General features: G+C 38.0%; 1 long non-coding RNA gene across 1 annotated transcript; it reads left to right on the forward strand.

The window, feature by feature from the left end:
* The first annotated feature begins 2166 nt into the window (after window positions 1-2166).
* LOC141413934 (uncharacterized) lies at window positions 2167-21301 on the forward strand. Its single transcript, XR_012438971.1, has 3 exons — window positions 2167-2399; window positions 11487-11816; window positions 12685-21301. It is a non-coding gene; the product is annotated as an uncharacterized lncRNA (long non-coding RNA).
* The last annotated feature ends 443 nt before the right edge of the window (window positions 21302-21744 follow it).

Raw genomic sequence — 21744 nt, forward strand, 5'->3', positions numbered from 1 at the left:
AAACAACAAAAAAGTCCTTCACTTGTTCATACCTGTGAAATCAAGAATATCTCCTAAGGAAAAAATCAGAATGTAAACGAGACTATCTCCTAAGGCATTACTTATAATAAAAGAAAAATGTGAAAGAACATCCAAATGTTGAAAATTGTAAGTTTAGGAAAATGATTGTTCACACAGAAGATGAACCTAATTGAAAGGTAACATTGAGGTTTTATTATGCAAAGAAATACTTTTAATATGGTATTTACTAAAAAACTGCAAGAAGCAAAATGTATTTACAATGTAAGGTCAACAACCTGCTTAAATGCCTGAAAGAATATATATAAGAAACAATGTAGAAACTGTTTCTGCATGGCGAGATTATGATTAATTCTTTTTTTTCTGCTTCTTTAAATTTTTGTATTCTAACCATATTTGTTAAAATGAACAGTCATTTTTAAAGAAAAGACAAAACTAAAACACACACACACACACACACACACACACACACACATATGTGTGTGTATATATATATGGAAATCTTGATGACTGTCCTCCACAGGACTTGCCCCTGATTTTGTTTCCAGGAGTGAGGATGAATTACACTAATCCATCAATTCCCCATTAGCCTCATCCCTTGTGACATTGTAAGACTTTTGGCCTGCATATAGATGCAAACTCTAGCTACACAGCAGGGTGTGGGGTATAAAATTCCAACTCTTAAACTTTAGTGGACTACTCTAACCAGTTGCTGTGAAGAATGTACTTATACGAGTGGAATGACGCTAAATGTCACCACAGCAGTCCTGAAGTAGTTATGCACTAGAGCCACACGTATACACTGGCCAATGGCTATTTCTGTGTCGTTTCCCAATGTCTAATTACATGCTTGAAAATTATGAACTAATTATGTTCCTACTGATCACATTTCAATCATAGAATTATCATGCTGATCACAGAAACAGAGAACGTGTACAGAGCTCACATAAACAGCTGGGTGTTTTTCACTACTATAGTCAATTAGAGCTCCAATTTATTACCTGAATGAAAATAAATCAAACCATCTTAACATTTCTTTGGCAACTTAGCAAAAGTTTTCCATTTTCATCAGGAACTGAGATATAAACATATACGTCTCCAAGGGATGTGACACACCAGGCCTGGGGTTGCGGCAAGCTGGCCCTGAGCCGTTTGGCAGAGCCTGGTCACCTCTCCCAAGGCCATATTCAATGACATCACACAGGGAACTTGAAATCAGTTACAGGGGAAGATACCGTATACACCCAATAATCACCAAATGCTGGCATGGAGCCTTTTTTATTGCAGACACATTAGCAATTCACTACTGCATAGTTGGCACTTAAAAATATTTACTACATGAAAAAAATCAATTAATGAATTGAAAATATTTTGTTATTAATAATAGATCCCTTGGGGAAAAGCAAACATCAGAGAAAAAATACCAGTGACTAAAACTTTTAAGCTGGGAATATTAGTGCAGGCATGTAGTCCCTGCTACTTAAGAAGTTGAGGCAGGATAATTGCTTGAGCACAGGAATTCATAACTAGCATTGACAGCTCAGGGAAATCACTTCTCAAAGAAAAAAAAAACTTTTAAGACAAGCTGCTTTAAAGTAAAAATGTGAATTCTCTAAAGTCAAGTTTCTGGAAATATTAGAGTCTAATTTCTTAATGTTTTCACTTAAATGAATGAGTGAAACCATGTTTCCTGTAAATTTAGGTATCCAGAAAAATAAGCCTAAAATGTTTATGGATCCAAACCAATGACTTTCATCATGGAAAAAATGCACCAGCTCTCTCCCTATATATCTGTGCTTGTATAAAGCTTCTCCTGGGAGCAAGACAATCACCACAGATATTTATCACTTTTTCTAGGTTCTTAAGAGTCCAAAATTTGATCCCAGAGAATATTAAAGTAACATAAACTTTTTTTGTAAAAAAATAAAATAAATTGCTGCCACATGATGGTTACTCAATTTCCAGATGATTTGAAGGCTAATCCCAGGGCAATATTTAACTAGTTCCCACTCCTGCAGTGTGAGGAAGTTTTGGCAGTCACAATTGTACAGCATGCTACAGTTTAACACCAGGAATTATAAACCAGGCATTATCAATCATTATCTAATAATCTGATACTAAAGTGCGAAATGTCTCTGAAACAAGTCATCCAAGTGAACATTAGTAGTATTTTGTAACAAAATAGAAATTAAAGAAAAGGCCCAAGCTGTGTAAAAGTTTTAGCATCACAACGAGACAGTATGTAGAAAATAAGTTAACCACGTCACAGTCCACATGGCCATTCAAGTCAGCTGGTACCAACTTCGTCACTCCTGGAGAACGGGGTACAGTGAGGACCTCAGAGCTCTGGTCCTGACTCTGAAGCCCAGATGAAGTCACAGGTAAGTACTTAAATTCTCTGGGCCTCTATTTCTGCAAACTTAGAATCACTGACCCCTCTCCAATATGTGTCCATGATAATACCAACATCAATAACAATTGTTCCCAGTAAATTAAACACCTATAATGCATCCAACAAAATGCTAAATACTTATTATTAACTAATCTATAATGGTCATACACGGTATATATTAACTTAAATATAGAAACAACTAAAGCTCAAGATAGTCAAATAATCTATGCCAGGTAACATAATCAATAAATTTTGAAGCTATAATTCTTCCCTAGCACTGCCTGACTCAAAAGCCCAGGTTATCTTCAGAAGACAATATAAAGTATAATTTATAGAATCACTGTAAGAAATCAAGGAGACCAGGATGGGAAATCACTTTGGAAATTATGACTTGCTCCATAACTATAAATCAGGAATTGCCCCCTAACTATTTCAACCATAGAGCAACCCTTGTGAATTGTTTAGAAAAAGACAAGCTATTCACTATGTAACCAGCATAAGCATCCAGTTGGTTTCTCTATTATAATCAATCAGTTGCATCACTGGTTAACTTTTTACTTAAAAAAACAAAGAAGAAGATGCAGATTCTCAGCTTTTTCTGATCTCAACCACAATCAAGTGTGAAATATTGTCACCAGTGTCAATCCCTAGTAGGTTTAGTTGTATGTAAAATAAGCATGCATGGTATATTCACTAAATCCCAAAGGGTGATTTCTAAATCATTCTGATTTTCCTTTGGAGGACTCAGCTCTAGTCAATGAACTTGTAAGCAGGATTAGCAATTTGTGTTCCTGTGACTCATGCTCCCCAGTAGACTAGCAAATTGTAATTTTTTGAATTGTAACATCTTCATATTGTTACTACTTCCTTAACTAAAATGCTATATATTTGGTTTATTTTGAGAAATCTTGAGGATAGCAAGAAAAAACTATCATTAATCAAGTACCCTCTATGTATCACTCACTGTATTAGGAATTTAACATTTATTTTGACTAATCCTAGCAGTCTTGCAAGATCAACATTATTAAATGGCTAAGTACTAATAGGTGAAAATTGAAGCATTCTAGTATGTCAAATAATAAGCATTGGATCCACAGGTGTACTAAGACTGTATGTAGTAATCAGGTGAAATGAAAGAAAAAGCCAAAAAAAGTACTGTGTCCCACAGAACAAATTTCAGTCCAGCAATGGTCCCATATTGCACAGCCATGCTTCAGGTTTTCCATTCCCACTGCCTCTGTCCTAGACACTGAATTTTGATGCCTTTTATCTGGCTGTTTTTCACACACACCAGAAAAAAACAACAACAAAAACCAAAAAACCATCCATGAAGGTTATGTTTATTTGAAAAAAAATGGGTGACTTCCAAATACGTTTTGTCCAGTGAAAGTTAATGACACCTTGAGGTAGCTGAAAACCCTTATGTCCCTAAATCAAAGCTCCAAAACATAACCTGGAGCTGGAAAAGTTATTTATAAGAGGAAGCATGTTTCTCAAACACTTCCTAAAATTATTTTCTGTGCAGTGGCTTCTGTGGTTGCCTCTTTATGACAGCAACTAAATACAGGTATCTCTTCTCTGGCTACTTTGTCTCTGTGAAGAGAAAGAGCAAGCACAGCAGCTGAAATTTTTTTTTTTTTTTTTTTTTTTTTTGCCACTGCAAGCAACACTAACATCCCCAAACCCTGACTTGACTGCAGAATCTTTATTGCTTTTGATGGCAACAGAAACAGAGAGAGTGCAGCTGGGCCTGAGGTCCCAAGTGGAGCTGAATGTGGCTGCAGTGTAAAACGCTATGATTTAACTTGCAAAATGAGAAAATGTGAATCGCAGTCATTAAGGGCAAATAATAAACATGGGCGATACCTAAGCATCAAATCTGTTTACAGAACTGCAACGCCATAAAAACCAGCCAAGAGTAACATCTATTTACTTTTGCTCCTTGAACCACAATAGTTTAATAGCATCAATTATTTTTGATGGAGTTGCAAGCCTAATAAATGTCACATTCCAAACTTTGGAAGCCTGGAAGCTACACTGGGCCCCTGTAGTTAAAACAACAACAAACATGCAAAATTCAATTGCTCAAAGTTCAAGTGATCTTATAAACCAATCCAACTCTACTCCCTTGAGCCAATGATTTCACTTGTTAGACGTGTCTAATAAATCACTTGTCAAGTTTAATCTCCACTTGCACAATATTATTTAGCACCTCATATGTTCTGTTCCCTCGTTAGAGCAATTCATTAATTAGACATTGTCATATCTGCAAAATCAAGGCTACACTGTGATCCTCATTTTTCATACAAAGAAACAAAACAGCAGGCTTCTTTGCAGAAATGCATTAGGCAGAAGCAATTCACATTGTGTGTATTATGCACCATGCTCAGATCTGTTACAGCGTTAAAGACCTCTGATTGTTATGCAGATTTTCTGCTTTTATTAAAATATATTTCATGCTAAAAAAAAAAAAACATGGATGGTTTTGAAAACAGAATCACTCCTGCTAGACTTAGCATGTTGGAAGTATTGATGACTTGGATAAAAGTCAATGAAATAAGGACAGAACAGACACCAGGGGATTGAGCACTGATTGGAAATCAAAGGGAAGACAGTGAATATAAATTACTCTTCTTAGAAGTATAGCTATAAAAGAAGAAATGGCTGATTTTTGTTCATGGCACATTGGTGGCACTAGTCTCTCAGCCTCAAAACCTTAAAGTATTGTTGATGCTTCATCTCCCTGACCGTCTATGTTGCAATCACCAATTCACTGGAAATTTTTAAACCAATGCCTCTCCAATCAATAGACTTCTTTCTATTTTCAACGTTACATCTTAATTCAGACTTTTATTATTTCACATCAGGACACTTCAAGGACTTCCTAACTTTTGGACCTCACTGTATTCTATACCCTTGGTAACCTGCAGTTGAGCTACCTGGTCAGATTTACCTAACTTGAAGATCTCATCTGAATGCTTTACTCCAGGCAAGCTCGCTTGCATTTTCCCACATTCTTGTGTCTGTTTTTCCCCATCATCCCTTGTCAAACGCTTCACCATCCTTCAAGATCCATTTCAAGTATCATCTTCCCCCTGAAGCTGCCCTGTCCTCTCCGCCAGAAATGACCTTCCCAGTCTCGGGCTTCCTTAGAACAATTTATCATTCTTCATTCTTCATGCATTGCCTCACCAAGGCTTCTTACATTCCTCTGTAACAGGGGCCATATCATGGTGCATGACATAGTATTAGTTCTTGCAAACACCTGAACTTGAGTAGGACTCTTCAACACCTGTTGCAAGGCTTTTGGAGTGGTGGTTCTTATTTGTGCCAACATGACAGAGGCAGATAAAAATGTAGCTTTGTTTCTTTAAGCCTACAGTTGTCTTTTTCTACCTGAGTCCTGTGAGATATGATGTCTCAGAGAAGAACAACACTTTCCTAAGATTCTGGAAAGAATGAACTCCTATGAGCCAACTTGAATGTGCAGTAGTAGCAAATTTATTTTTAAAACACTCTATTAGATGGTAAACATTATCAGATATCATTAAAGCAATATTTTTGAATCACATCTTTTACTTAATAAAATGCTATGCAGGGAGCTAGGTGTGAGATCCTTAACAGAGGTGCCTTTCCCAAATTTAATTCACTGCATTTGAACTAGTTGCATTTATATACACAGCACTGTTTTGGGTATTGTTTTTTTTTTTTCCTTCTACTTCTTTAATTCTGATACAGCATCAAAATGTGGGGAACAAAACCTGGAACCTGGAGCCTTAATCTTGAATTCAGGGGCCCTAATCTGAGTTCTGACTGCTTCTAACTCACAGCCAATGTTGGCCGCTATTCTGAGCTTTTCTTTCCTCATCCCTTACGAGGATGTAGAGAAAAGACAGCTGGGCATAGTGGCTCAAGACTGTAATCTCAGCATTTGGGAGGCTGAGGCTGGAGGACCAAGAGATTGAGTTCATCTGGGGTTACATAGTGAGATGCTGTCTCAAAAACAAGAAAAAAGAATTCAACTTGGTAAACTTGAAGCCCAGTATATCTGATAGATGATAGACATAATGAATGCTGTATTTGGAAGCACTTTATAATGATCACGATATAACTCAAGTAAGTCAATAAAAGCATTTTGAAGTGATATGCTTCAAGAAGAGTAATGTAATGAATGTAAAAACAAATGAAAGAGGGTGAAGCTATACCTCACACATACATATATGTTATATGGAATATTTACCATGAATACTCCAAGGCTTCCAGCACCCAGATCAAGCAATAGAACGTTAACAGCAAAATAAGAAAAATAAAAAAGCCACTATCTTAGTTCTAATGAGAATCTACATGTATTTTAAAAGTTTAGGTGCATGTTTAAAGAATATTAAATAACTTATAATCTTGAAGTTAATTTCAGGATATATTGATACAATATATTACATATGTAATATGGCTTCCTGAGTCCCATCAATATAAGGATGCCAGGAATTTGCATTTTTTAGTATCTCTGCAAGTGATCCTAATTATCAGATACATCTGAATCCCATTTCCCCCAACCCCCACAGAGGACTGGAAAAATGACACATGGACAAAACTTCTTTTGAGTGAATGTGAATGACTTCTTTAGCAGAGGTGGAAAGGGGGTGACATGAAAAGAATCTTTGAGTCTTACACAGTCAGTCAAAAATGGAGGCTGAAACTGGGGATGATTGGAGCCAGAGAGACAGAGGAATAATCTGTTTTTATAATACAGGTGTGAGATGAGAAAGCCTGATATTAAGCTAGTGACTGTGGACATAAGGGAGAATGGCTGGTCGGAGAGACATTGCGGGCACATAATAAATTCCAGAGAATATACTGGCAGATGCCAGAAGATGAGGTTTCCTAGAATTAAATCTGAACACTCATAAACTCTGGTATGTTCCTTCATCCTACGGTATAGGGGGGTGTGTGTGTGTACATATGTGTTTGTGTGCTGGCACTTCTCCCCCAGAGATCACAGCCAAGTCATAGTTCAGATACACATCACATACACACAAAACCTTTTCTGTTAACTGATAATCATTGGAGATGTTCTTTTCAGTTCCATATTCTTAGGCAGAATCCAAAATACAGCTATCTAATTCTGGAATCTTTATTCCAAGGTGAGAAAGAATGCCCTGTTTCAATCAAGAGTTGACAAAAATCAAAAGGAGTGAGACCACATATGGAGTTTTCAAAAACAAATTGGTGTAGATAGACACTGTGAAAGTTTCCCCTCACACCTCATTCCTAACCTACAGAATATAGCCCCCACCATTCTGGGGGCCTCTGCCTAAAAGCTAGCACACTGTGCCAAGACATGCAGTGGTTCAGTAAAGTGAACAGACGTCTGAGAAAAGGATGAGACCACTAGACATATTTCCACTAGCAAGCTGAGCCAAGCTTTCCAATGAGACCTCCAGAGGCAAGCAGCTGGCTTGGTGTCCACCCACCATGCCACCTACAATAGTCCTAGTAGGGTTTCTTCCCATAAGTGAGTGTGTTCATTGGCTACCATTCATGTTTGTTGAAGGAAAACGGTACTACCCAAGTAATGAAACTGACTGTAGTAAATTCAGTGAACACAAATATGTAACAGTAGATCGGAATCCAACTGAAGAGGAATTGCTTTCCAAAAGCAAATGGAATCATGGTATACTTGATAAGCAATGAGAAAGGGAAGCCAATTGCACCACTTCCCAAATTTTGATAAAGAATAAAATTTGCCATTACCACCACAAAAATTAAAATACAGAGATTGTTATTCTCTCTGGTCCTTTTACAAACCATATAAGCAATACTTATGGCCCAAATCTGCCAAACCAAACATATTTAATCCATAAAGTTGGAGTCTTATAGGTATATATGCTTTATGAATTGCGCAGAGTGTATTGTACCAGAGTGCCTATAGGTATGTTATGATTTGTTCCACAAACTAGCTGCCTTGGGGAAAATACTACTTCCCTACATACCTAAATTTGAGCTTAGACACATCACTTTTACCCATGGAATCTGAGCATAGGTGATATGAATAGATGCCTCAAATGTACTTATGAGGCTTGGTCTTTTGTGCTCCAGTAACCTTGATAAGGAAAACATGTTTTGTGTAATCATTATATCTTTAAACCAGGCCCTGAGCAAAGACACATGGAGAATACCTAAGCTCAACCTACGACTTTAAGTCAAGAAATACAGGTAAAACCAAGAGAGAAAAAGTGTCAAAAAAACCTATTATAAAAACCTCAGAGAGATAAGAAAAATATTGTGGTAGTAAAAACCAGGATATTATATTTAAAATATTCAGAGAACAAGAAAGAGCATTTGAAGTATCTTTAAATCACAAAACATTCCATAGAATAATGGGGTAATAAAATAATTCTTCCAGAAGTAACACCAAGAAATAGACAGAAAACAGAGGATAAAAGATGGGATAACCAGAAGATTAATTCAGGAGTTTCAATATCCACTTAATAGGAGATTCAAACAGAACAGAGAAGATAGAGTGTACTAACTTACAAAAGAATTAAGATGAAGAAAATGTCCCCAAACCACAGTACTGAGGATCTAGACTAAAAAGCTCACAAAGAGGTCAATAAATGAAGAAAAATGACTACCCAAGAATATCATCAAATTTAGAGCATCAGGCAAAAGAGAAGATCCTAAAGTTTCCAGACAATCACCCTTGGGAACTATTGGATTAGAAATTAGATTGGTATTTGACCTCTAAATAGCAACTGTAAATGTTAGAAAACACAAGAGAAGAATATCTTCAGAATCTGAGGGAAATTCAACCTAAAATGCTATTTCTAGGCAATAACTAAAAACATAGAGGTAGGATTGATGTTTATATAATTTAATGTGTAGGCACCTTGATTGAGGTTGTTTTCCAATAAAACAATGGAAATCCAAAAGGGAGATGCCCTATACTCTAAGAATCAGGTCATCTAAGACAGGCAAGAAATGAGAGGATTGAGAGAGGAACTGTTGTTGGCATGGTGATAATGGGAGTTCCTTGATATCACCTGGAAGCAGCCAATCTCAACTGGAAGATAAGAATAAAAGCTGTGAGAGGGAGAGATGACTTTTTAAAAAGAAGAATAAAAAGATAAAAGCAAGGAAAACCTATAGTAAACTACTTGACCCAGCAGTGAACAATGTTATATAAATATGATTATTGAGTTAACCAAAAATTGATGTAGCTATGAGAAATAAGAAGAAAAGTCAGAAGTAACACATGAGCATTAAATAGCAAGTAAATAGTTAATGTCAATCCCCACAATGAAGCCCTTTCTTTTCTCTAATCTACCTGAAACTCCATCTCTAGAGAAGCCCAAAACTACAACAGGCAAGGATAAAAGGGAGATGTGCAAGATGGGGAAGACAGAGAAATTGAGATAAAGTCTACCACAATCTCCTCTTCCTCCTACAGATGCACAGGAAAGGCCATGAATGCCAGTGGGTAAACTAGCTCCAGGAGAGGCTAGAAAAGGCAGTAGTCACATGATGGCCAGGATAGTTGTTTCCTGATTGCACACTTTGGAGTTGTGCTCCATTAATCTCCAGTCTAGCAGCAGTGGGAGTGCCCTGAACAGCCAAACGAGAGAAAAGGAAGGGTGGGAGTTGTATATTTTTCAAAGCTATTCTGTACCCTACCTCCATCCATGGCCATGGGACAGAACTAAGCTAATTGGACCATACAGGATGGAACCTATTGCTACTATGTCATTAGTCTGTGGGCTTTTTTTCCCATGGTACTACCCAAACTCTCCCAAGAAAAAGAAGGCAACTAACTTCTCCACTAGATGCAAGAGAAAGAGAGGAGAGTGGAGCAGAGCCTCAGATGAGACTGTAGATGTGAAGTGAGGAAGACATCACTCCACCACACACACCCACTTCTGTCATCTGAAGGTCACAGATCAGATCAGGAAAAGTGACACTGCAGTCTACAATCTTGTGTGAAAAGGAAGGAAGAGGGGCACTGATCTATCTTTGTCATGTGTGGTAGTTAATGTTATATGTCACTTCGCTAGAGTATAGTTCCCAATAGCTTGATTGAATGCTGGTCTAGATTTCATTAAAAATGTAATCATTAGATATAATTAACATTTATATTAGTAGACTTTGAGTAGAGTAGATTATCCTCAATAATGTGGATGGACTTTATCCAATCAGTTGAAGGCATTAAGAAAATAGACTGAGGTTTCTGGAAGAAAAAGGAATTATGCATCCATACTGTCCCCAGATTACAGAATGCAACCTTGCCAAGTGTGATGTTACACAGCTGCAATCCCAGCATTCAGGAGGCTGAGGCAGGAAGATCATGAGTTCAAGGTCAGCCTTGGCTACAAAGAAGAAAAAGGAGGAAGAGAAGGAGGAGGAGGAGGAGCTTGAGGAGAAGAAAAAAAGGAGGAGGAAGAAAAGAAAATATCTGTGTCTGCTGCTTAAGTCACTTAAAGCAGCACTTGGATCTCAGTCTTCCTTTGCCCATCAGTGTCCCCTTTTGGACCCCTCTTTTACCATCAATGATTTTCAGGTGTCCTTCCCTTAAGAACTATTCTCAAACCACATGCGAGACTTCCCTAGCACATCAGCCCCTGACATCCTGCCCCTTTTCTAGTCTGTTTGGAAGGGCACTAAGCAGAGGACTACTGATATCATTATTTACCTACATTAAATTTGGTTTATTGCTGGACACACATTTTAATAACTTTTCAATGGAAAGTACATTAAAAAACACAATGAAGTAAAAATTTTTCCAACCCTGCCACGCTGAACAACTATATGGATCACAGAATAAATGCTTCCTTCAAGAGACATCTTTATAAATTATTTAAATTCTATACTTCTTATAATTTTATATAATCATGTTAGAACACACTTTCCTTCCCAACTAAATCATATAGTTTTTGAGTAGGAGGCAATATCTTATATTTAAATGTAGTCTCACATCATTTTACAGTGACCTAAATGTACAAAATTGCTCAAAAACAACAAAATAATATACTTGTTGAATGAAAGCCAACAGTGTACGTGGCCCATACACTTTTTCTTTATTCAGGTCTAGACTCTCAATAACCAGACTGAAGTTGATGAGCAGATGACTGAAGATAGACGAGTTGTGTTGCTAGTCAAGCAATTCCTTCTCACCAGCCACAATCTTCCAACTATCAGTCGTGTCTTTAATTCAGAAGTGTCCTCAGTGCTGTGAAGATCTCTACTGGTGTGTTGGTCTTGGGACTCTCAAGAAAAACAAAACCAAAGTACACATCAAAATAATTTCCAAATTCTCTTTCCTCATCATGTCTCACCATCTCTTCCTGGCTCTTCAGAGCTACTGGCTGCCTTTCTCCTTGATGGAGCAGTAGCAGCGGCAATCCCCACCTCCCAGGTGAGCTTCCAGCCAGGTCCTGAGCACGTGGGATACTATGGGAAGCTAGAGGCCCCAGGGCAAATGTCAAGGCAAACATGATTGGAAAGATATTAACTCAAACTGATGCAAAACTTCCCAAAAAATTTAACATGAACAAGTCATAAAGCAATCACCAGATGTTTGTAATTGCTATTCAGGCTTATTCTCTTTCTACTGCACCCCCCCCTGCCAAGAAGGGAAAGAAAATGGACAGTTACCCATATGCAAGGGTGACTGTGGGTTTGTGCATGTGAAAAAGAGGCCTTGTTTGCTGTTGCCTGGTTTCAAATATGACAAGTCATCCCAAATATGACCAAACATTATTAAAATCCTGAAAAAAATACAGCCTATAGTACATGATTTTTTTTTTCTAGACCCACATCAAAGCCCAAATAATTTAGGAAAAGTAGGTAGTCAGTTTCTGTACTGTGTGTTTTGGGGAGCATTAAGCATAAATTTGCCACCAAATGTCTCCTTCAACCTGCTATAGTTCTAGACACCTATTTGAAAATTATTCCCTGTGTTCCTGGGCTTTGGGTTGCTAAGAATTCTCTTGCTGTAATGTTCCCATCCTACCTTGTGCCCCTCTTTCCCACAGTGCTCTTTCACTTGAAGCAGGCGTTCTGCAGCCTGAGCATCTGAAGCAGTCAGTTGTGAAGAGAAGGAGGGAAGGGGAGAGGAGATCTGGCTTGTGCCGAGTAGGTGGTGTGAGAAAAAGAAGAAAGGGCTGGAAGGGGGCATCAGAAATATCTTTACAGTCTTGTTAAGCACTGACTTAGCAGGCTTTCCTGGCATGGAGAAGCTAACCAACTTGAATTCAAATCTACCTTTTACCCCTCTTCTATAGGTGACAGGAATGACACAAAAGATGATTAAATAACTTTCCTCAGGCCACATAGCCAACAAGTATGAATCCTGATTGTGGAATGGTAGATTCTATGCTCTTAACTGCTCAATGACACATCCTCTTCCACATAAGAGAAGAATGACACCTACTTTTCAGAGTGGTAAGAATTTAAAGTAATTTTGGTAAAGGAGTTAGCCCAATTGCCATCAGATTAAAAGGTACCCAATAAGAAGCACCTATAATTACTGCAGTTAATACTACTACTAAGAATAATCAGCCCTATTTGTGCTTTTGTGAGATATAGATACTATACAGGTCTGTCCCAGGCCAGATCTGCACAGATACCTGCAGGGCCCAATCTTTATCAAATACTCTTACTTTGTTGTGCTTTCCCAAGTTGCTTCATCTTCTTTGTAACTAGAGAAATAACCTGAATAATACATTCAGAAAAGAAAAATAGCCAAAAGGTGGAAGAAAAGTTGATGTCTTTATTGGTTAATTTTTTTGTCTCTCCCGAGAATTAATTTTCCTCTTCTGCTGAGAGCAGAGTTACAGTCTTACTCATGGGGAGTGTGCCGGCAAATTCAGCTTTCCTACAGGAAATGTGAAGCTTGTGACAAAGTTCTTGTGAAATCCACACTAGGTTTCTCACTCATGACTGCTGTTGGCTGGTAACCAAGGGAAGAGCCAGCAACTAAACATTCTTCAAAACCAACATGAAAACAGAAGGACAATCTGCAAATGTGCCAATTCCTTGTTACTATGCCTTAAACATAGATTCTAAGAAAAGGAAGACAAAAAACTTGGTACTTGAGAATGCAAAGTAGCAAATATTAATTCATATACAATAAAGTCATACAGGAATCCTCAAAATATCCCATGCAAATATGCTAATTAAAATCAGTTGTGATGCCATAAACAGGTCCTCTTTGCCTGTAGGACAATTCTCCATTATCCTCTATAAATAGTTTTCCTGGAAGAAGGGTTGGTAACTTATATTACTTTTTCAAATAAGATCAGTAACCCAAAAAACATTGGTAATTATTTAACCACAAGTAGACTGATATGCAAGTACCACACTCAAAAAAATGTTCACAATTCCCTTGTTAAATAACACCAAAAAGAAAGTTGAGTATTTTTGTGCTGCGTGTTTTTGTTCAAATAATACATTTATTTATAGAAAAAATTAAAAATATATAATAAAATATTAATGATTGTTTTCTCTGGATTGTTACACTTATAAATGATTTTTCTTTTGTACTTTTTGCTTTTTGTATTCTTTGCCTTTTTATCTACAGTGAACACGCATGCATTTTAGAATATGAGAAAGTGAAAATGTTATTTTTCAAGCTAATTTCAAAAACCATTTAATAAACCTTGGACCATATCCTCCTATGTATCATTACTTCTTAAATTACTCCAAAATCCTTCTGTCGGTATTATGTGAGCCAGGTTTTGAAAATCTACATGTTAGTCTTCAAATGTCTTCCATCAATTGGTCAGATAACTGCTTCTCAGTCCCAAAACCTGGATGCATAAGTATTAGGCCCAGTGGAGATTTGAAGACAGCAGCCCATCACTGCTGTAAGAAAAGAGGACTAGAGACTTTGAAGAGAAGAGGGAGGAAGCTGAAGAAAAGCTGTGCAAACCAGAAAGAGCAGACACTACTTGTGAAGTCTCTGAGCAAGCACCATATTTCAGAAAGCTAGATATGTAGGTGGCTCATTTCAAACTCCACCACTCTGCATTCAAAGCAGTCAAGAAAACAGGTTCATATCAAAAAACTTGCTAAAGTTTTGTTTTGGTGGCAGCAATAAGGAATGCACCCAAATGTTTGAAAGCTGACACATTATTCAAGGAGAATCTGGAGTCTTATCCAGAGGCTAACCTACTGTTAAAAGTAACAGCAAGATTTGTTTAAAAGTAGGCAAGAATTGGAAAATCGGAGACTGGGGAGATTTCGGATACAGGAGGTATCTACCTAAGCTTGCCAGACGTAGGAAGTAAAGTACAGAATGCCCGACTAAATTTGAATTTCAGCTAAACAACAAATTGTTAGCATTAAGTATGTCCCACCTAATGCATGAGACATACCTGTACTAAGAATAACATTTGTTGTACACTGGCAACACTAATCCTCAAGGGAAAAAGTATGCCAGTCTGCACTGGTGTATGATTTCATGCAAGACAGACTATGTACATATTGAAGGAAGGGTGGGTACAGGTATGGATTTTTCTGGAGCTAGAAAATCCCCCTAGAAATAAGCAATGAATAGTATAAAGCCACTTTTGCTCTTCTGTAAGAAAACTGGCTTTCTAATGTTGTTCTCCTGGGTTTAATATTGGTCAAACCAATATTACCCCAAAAGCAGAAGGTGGAAAAATCCAGGAAAGTCCCAGGGCATATAGTGTGCATGCAGATAGCAAAAGGAACGTGCTAAATGGCAAAGGGTGAACCTCCGAAGTGTTGCCGTCGGGATTGAAGTAAGTGTTGGTTGGTTATACTGAGCTTTTCCTACAGCCAAGATTTCAGCACTTCATCTGAATAGCTTGCACCTTGCAAAATTGTTTTCCAGAAAAAGAGTCCTGAAAAAAATGAAATTTTTTTTAAACTTAAGGGAAAAGAGACATGTGTTGATGCCTGGATCTATATGATACCAAATGAATGAAAAGTGGAAAATACCATCCTCCAGAGGTTTCACCTAGATAGCAACAGAGTAGACTTTCACTTTCACAGATGTTTAGCATGTAAATACAGGCTATGACTAATAACTAAAAAGCACTGACTGTGAATTCAGAAAAATGTCATTTTTAGATTGTCCACAAATAGCCACCAATGTATTTTTCCATCAACATGTTTTTGACCCATTTTAAACACATAAATGGCCATGAAATTACTAGCTAAATGGGAACATGAAAGTGACTTTTTAATTTTCTGTTTTGCATTGAGAATATCCCCATATTTGTTCACTGAGCATCAAATTGAGGAAGTCCTAGGTTTTTCAGAGCCAAAGAATTTGTATCCCTTGAAACCAACTCATTCCCTCTCCCCGAAAATCCCCCAGTGAGTAGAGCATATGGAAAGTTGGAATCTGAAGACTGTGACTGATGGGGGGAAGCAGAGCCACTACAAGTGATACAAAATAAAGGGTGTAATATGGACATTAGAACAGATATAAAGGTGACAGTGAAGAAGTCTGAGGGAGACTATTGTCTCTGTGCTTGATAGTGGTCCTGAAGTCATTTGTAGTACAGGACCAGCAATCAGAAAGACAAACTGGACACGAAGCAGGGAAATGAAGGATGAACTGGAACCACGGTTGGGCTCTAGCAGTCTCCTAACCTCTATGGTACTCATAACCAGCACAGGAGGCTAGTATCCTTTGCTGTGAAGCTGCAAAAGGCCCCTGTCTGGATTCAGGACCTGAAGAACCTAAAGGACAAGATCTGAGCTGTCACTCTCAAGACACCCAGCACCCTTATGACCACCTCTGAGCATAGCAGCTGCTGTTCTATGTTCACCTTCCAAAGCTCATGCAGATTTCTCAGAATGTCCCCAACTCTGGTCTGGAGCTACACAGGGAAGGGGATCCTAGGTCACATGACCACTCACCTGCACAAAACCTCCACACAGCCCAAAGCACAAGTCCCTGTTCTGCCATTATCTGGCTTGTGAACTTGGCAGAGTGATGTCATTAAAACCTCTTCTTCATCCTCAAGGATAATATTTATTAAATCATTCAAAAAGCAAAAGTACTAAGGGCTCAACATATACAAGTGAGCTCAAGATCCTGCTTACAATATTGTTGATCACAATATATATTCACAGAAATGTTAGCTTTTGGATTTAATAAGGTTTGGAAACAAATCTAGCATATAGAAAGGGCTCCACTTATATAATTTTCCTATGTGTGTGATCACAAGCAGTCTGTTGTTAGAGTAAGATGACATCCAGTCCATCTGATGTGCTGAGCTTCCTTCCTAGTTGCCTACACAAGAGTCTAGAGAGCCATCATCCGAGATGACCAAAGACATTTGCAGTCACTCTGAGCTTTTGAAAGAAGTGCTTCACCATGTTCCATACTACATGAACCTGCCGGCCTTTACTCCCTCAAATCAGTTCATGATCAAAGAAGGGTCTGCTGGGGAAAAGGAAACAAGTGAAATCTATCAGGCAAAAAGATGCAGGTGAAAAAGGGATCCACTTTTCAAATGGGTATTGCAGTGCTTCTGCTCATAATGTATTGTCCTTCTTGTATAGGATAGTTGTACAGAAAGAAAAAGTCTCCAGCTAGGTCCAGGAGGGCTTAGAAAGGAACTTCAGGGGAGCAGAACAAACACCCCATACCCCTACCGCTTACTTCACTCTAAGTCCTGTTAGTACCATAGTTTCCAACTGGGCAGCAACCACATCTGCCTCCCTTCTGCTTTCTCTGCCATTGCTGGTGGAAACCTGGTGGTTGGATGTTGTAGGTGGTTTTGTGCAGTGGTTTTGAATGCCTTGTAGTCAAAGCTTAGCTCCACCCCCACCCCTTGCTTGAAACAGTTGTAATATATAATAAGTGATCAAAGTCATTCCATAGCTTAGGGAATGTGGGGAACAGGGAAAGTTTCTCTGAATAACAAGTCTAGTTTTATACATTTGTGCGAACATACTTCAATGTGAACATCCAATCATAATTCTGGACTACAGGCGTTATTAAGAAGTGCCAAGTTTGACAACAAATGCTGGTGAGGATGTGGCGAAAACAGGAACCCTTATACACGGTTGGTGGGAATGCAAATTAGTACAACCACTATGAAAAACAGTATGGAGATTCCTCAAAAAGCTAGAGACAGAACTGCCATATAATCCAATGATACCAGTCCTGGGCATCTACCCAATGAAATGTAAGTCAGAATAAAATACAGACCCTTGTACACCGATGTTCATCGCAGCACTATTCACAGTAGCCAAGCTATGGAAACAACCCAGATGCCTTACATATGATGAGTGGATCACAAAAATGTGATATGTACATATATATATATTATATGTGTTGAAAACTATTGAAAAATGAGGGGTGGGAGGTAAAGGGGTAAAGAAGAGTAATGGAAGGGGTTAAATGGACCAAAGTAAAGTATACTCACAGTGGAGCTACATTGAGACACCCCTTTGAACATCGACTAAGATATTAATAATGAAAGACAGGGCAGTAAAAAAGGTGTGTGGGGGTATTTGTGGAAAGGGGGAGAGTGAATGAAGAAAATTAAAGTGAGGAAGTATGGTTGATGGACTTCATATGCTTATATTAACTAAAACAAAGAAACCTCTTGCAATAATTTTAAGTGAGGCAGGGAAGGGTTCAAGGGGGGAGAGAGGGTGGGGGTGATCTAACCAATGTACAATAAGCCTATTTGGAATTGTCACAATGAATCCCCCCCATACAACAAATATATCCTAAAAAAATTAATGGAAAAAAAGAAGTGCCCCATTTGAAATTACCTTGGGGCCACTTACCTGCTAGAACAACACTTTTCTAGTCTCTGATGAATGGTCACAAAAGAAGAGGTTTATTCTTAAAAAGTCTTTAATCTTGTCATTTGAATAGTCACATAAGCAGGTATTCTCTGTCTCTCTCTCTCTCTGTCTCTCTCTCGGTCACATTGAAATTCCATATGCAACTATTAGTTTGTGATCTATAATTTTATTTATAATTCACATGATTATAAATCATTTTGTACTCTGAAATGATGAGATATTTGGATGTCAAGAAAAAGTCATGATTCTTCGAAATAGGTGCCTGCCAGCTTTCTCAAGAACTCAATTTATGAACTCAAGTTAAAACAAATGAATATATGTTCCTCTTTTTGCTTCCTCTTTAGAACAATTTTATGATTGATTAAAAAAAGACACTTTACCACAATGGAAAATACCTCATTTTTCCATTAAAATGTACTCTATTTTTTTTAAACGATCTCATCTACTTCCCTGTCCATTTGGTTAAAAGGAGCCATTCTTAGGATACCAAGACAAAGTCTCAGCAAGGAGGTAGATCGTAAGGTCTCCTCTGTGCAAAATGAGAAACCAGGCTGGTTTCCCCCACAGTTGGAGGCACTGGCTCAGTCAGGCCTCTTGGTAGCCAGTGGGCCCAGGCTTGAGACTCTACTGGTTGCATACATCACATTCCGTCACCAAAAAAGAAAAAGTCCACAAAACTTCAATATCTTGTTGATACTTGGTTAAGAAATGAAACCAAAACTACTGATGAAATGGAGATCCATGTTCAATTGGTAGATTTTGAACTTTTTGTGTAAGATCAATGGTTTCCATGTCTTCTAATGAAATAGACTTCTCTTCTGGCAGATATTCTAAAGACAAATAGAGAATTCCACAAATAGTCTGATGTATAGAATAATCTAAACAAATACTTTAAAGGATTGACCAAAAACTTTGCTCTTTAACTTGGTTGATTTTCTTTTTCGATAGGAAGTCACCGTCATCAAAAAGAAAATGAGGAAGTTATGGATTATTTAAGATTTGGCTCCACTCACCAATTTCACTCTCACAAGTTAAGATTTCCTCAATTCAAAATTGAGTTCTCCCCCTTTTGTTCCTCTTCCCAGAAGGTTCGTGACTTCCGAAGGACAGGGATATCTCTGATGACAGCTTCAAACATACATATCTCAGAATTTGCACATGTCCTCCACAAATGGTGTTATTTATGGCATACAGATGGGTTATTCTTGTCCTTAATAGTTTCACTTTGGGAAGTACCTTATGGACAAAATGCAGAAATCTCTCCGTGACTTATTCTATATGCATAAGAAGGAGAGGTGCGCAAGAAGTTTAGATAACTTAATTTATAGGTATCACAAAATATAACTGGGGGCTGGGAGTGTAGCTCAGTGGTAGAGCTCTTTTGCTTAGCACATGTTCAATCTCTAGCACCAAAAATAAAATTACCAAAACTTCACACAGACACACAATGTGTGTGTGTGTGTATGTACACAAGCATTCACGCAGCATTTCCACAAGAAATTAATTAACTAAATCCCATTGACACTTTTTTGGGAGATGTGCTATTAAGCAGGAATACCTACCTAAAATGAGAACATTAAAAATTAAAAAGAGAAGCAAAACTTTGGGATAATATTCATGCTGAATTAAAAAGTAACCCCTTAGTAACTTGAATTTGGTGTAACTTCCTTCTTTTTCATGTTTATTTGTTTTTATCCTCAAGTAAATTTCAGTGCAGGAGATTGTGGAGGTAAATTAGAAATACAGTAGAATTCTGTTATTGCAGAACTTTGGCAAAGCTACTGGTGAAATCATGTCCCTTGAAACATAACAACTACATACGGTAAAAGCACAATTCCTCTCCGTGTGCCCATAAAGAGGGTGTTAGCTGTGTTCCTCAGAGTCAACACCATAAAAGGTTCCCAGGATGTTTAATGAGCTAACGTTCAGCTCAGTAACTCTTATCATGCCAACAGCGTGTGCAGTATGTTAAAATCCACATTTTAGTAAATCGCTATGTGGGGTATGAAATGTATCACAAGTACATGAAGTAAAGTTGTTATAAGCACCTGCATTTCATTAGCATATCATTTTTCTTTTCCTTTTATCATTTAATTCTTCCATGGAGTTTGGCCTTGATAGGAAGTGGAATAGAAAAGAAGATAGTAGATAGGACTTTGTTTTTTATTTTCTTATTTTGTTTTTGTTTTCTTTTGATATCTATCAAATGGGTAACAGAAAAAAATTGAGTTGACTTTTAAGCCTTCACAGACAGTACCTCCTGAAGCAGAACAGCTGCAGAGTTGTGCTCATCCATCACCATGTTCCAAATGCAATTAGCAGGCTCCCCCCAACAAATGCACGAACATTAGGTTACCCAGCTATGGTGCTGGGCCTGCCTTCACTGAGGTGCAGGTTGGCTGGAGGCTGGACATTCAGAAGCTATTCACCACTTGCTTCCAGTACATAGGTCCATAGTCCTGAGTCACCTGCAGCAAGGCTCAGATTTCTTCCATTGAGCACTGTATCACTTTGCCTCAGTCTGGTGCAAAGGAATGTATCTGAGAACGTGTAAGGAGGCCACAGAGCCTGTGTTTAAAATATTCAGGAAGGTGAAAAGAAAAAGGGTGGCTTATTTTTTCCCTTTAGTGATGCACTAAGGTGATGGCTGCTCCTGGGGAGTGAAAGAAGTGGAGGGCACTGGGCCTTCCTGGCTCTCGATGTCTGCTGGCCCTGAGACTTCTAAAAAGGTGACTGGTCCCCCTCCTTTGTGTGAGGTTCCCTGAGGAGCTGATGTCAAAGAATTGTAACAATAAGAGTAGAAGGGAAGCACAATTTGGGAGGCGGAATGAAGAGGAGAAAAGAAGACTTTTCTACTTGATATAACTGTAGTTTAAGGAAAATTTAAGTCAGATGCTTCCAAGACTGGATATGGAAGAGAAACAAGACCATTTGGAAGCTGACAGAATCCAAAGGAAAAAACTATGTCTTTCATAAGTCCCTGTGTCAGTCAAAAGTAAAACAGTTCTCTGGAAAAAATGAAACTGATTTGCTGGTATCCATGCCATGAAGAGACAGGCAAAACATATGGCTGGTTGAGTATTGTGTGTTTTCACTACTTAGGATGATGTCATTGCAAGATCTGGAATCCAGAGTGTCTTTAAAGAGAGGGATGCTTCTAGAAGGTAAGTCCCAAATCCCAAAATCACAAGGCCCAGAGGACTCTTTAGAGCAAGTATCTATAAACCTCAGAATGCATGTGTTGACACTTTTCTGGGGTCCAACTGGAAAGCCTCATTTCCCTTCTTGAAAGCAGCCTTTTTGTGTTTTATTTCTCTAAAATGAAATCCTACTTCCTTCCAAAATTGTTTCTCTCCTCAGTTCAGAAATATTTGTCTTAGCTTGATAATTATCAAAAATAATTTATTTATCCAGGGAAATGGATTTATGTAAAAACAGTTCTTTCAAATTCAACATGGATAATGCCACTTTACTGATCCATTCATTAGCAGTTAATCCTAATTAACTGCCAAACAACATGTTCAGAGTTTTATGTTAAA

This window comes from Castor canadensis, chromosome 11, assembly GCF_047511655.1.
Source record: "Castor canadensis chromosome 11, mCasCan1.hap1v2, whole genome shotgun sequence".
NCBI lineage: Eukaryota > Metazoa > Chordata > Mammalia > Rodentia > Castoridae > Castor > Castor canadensis.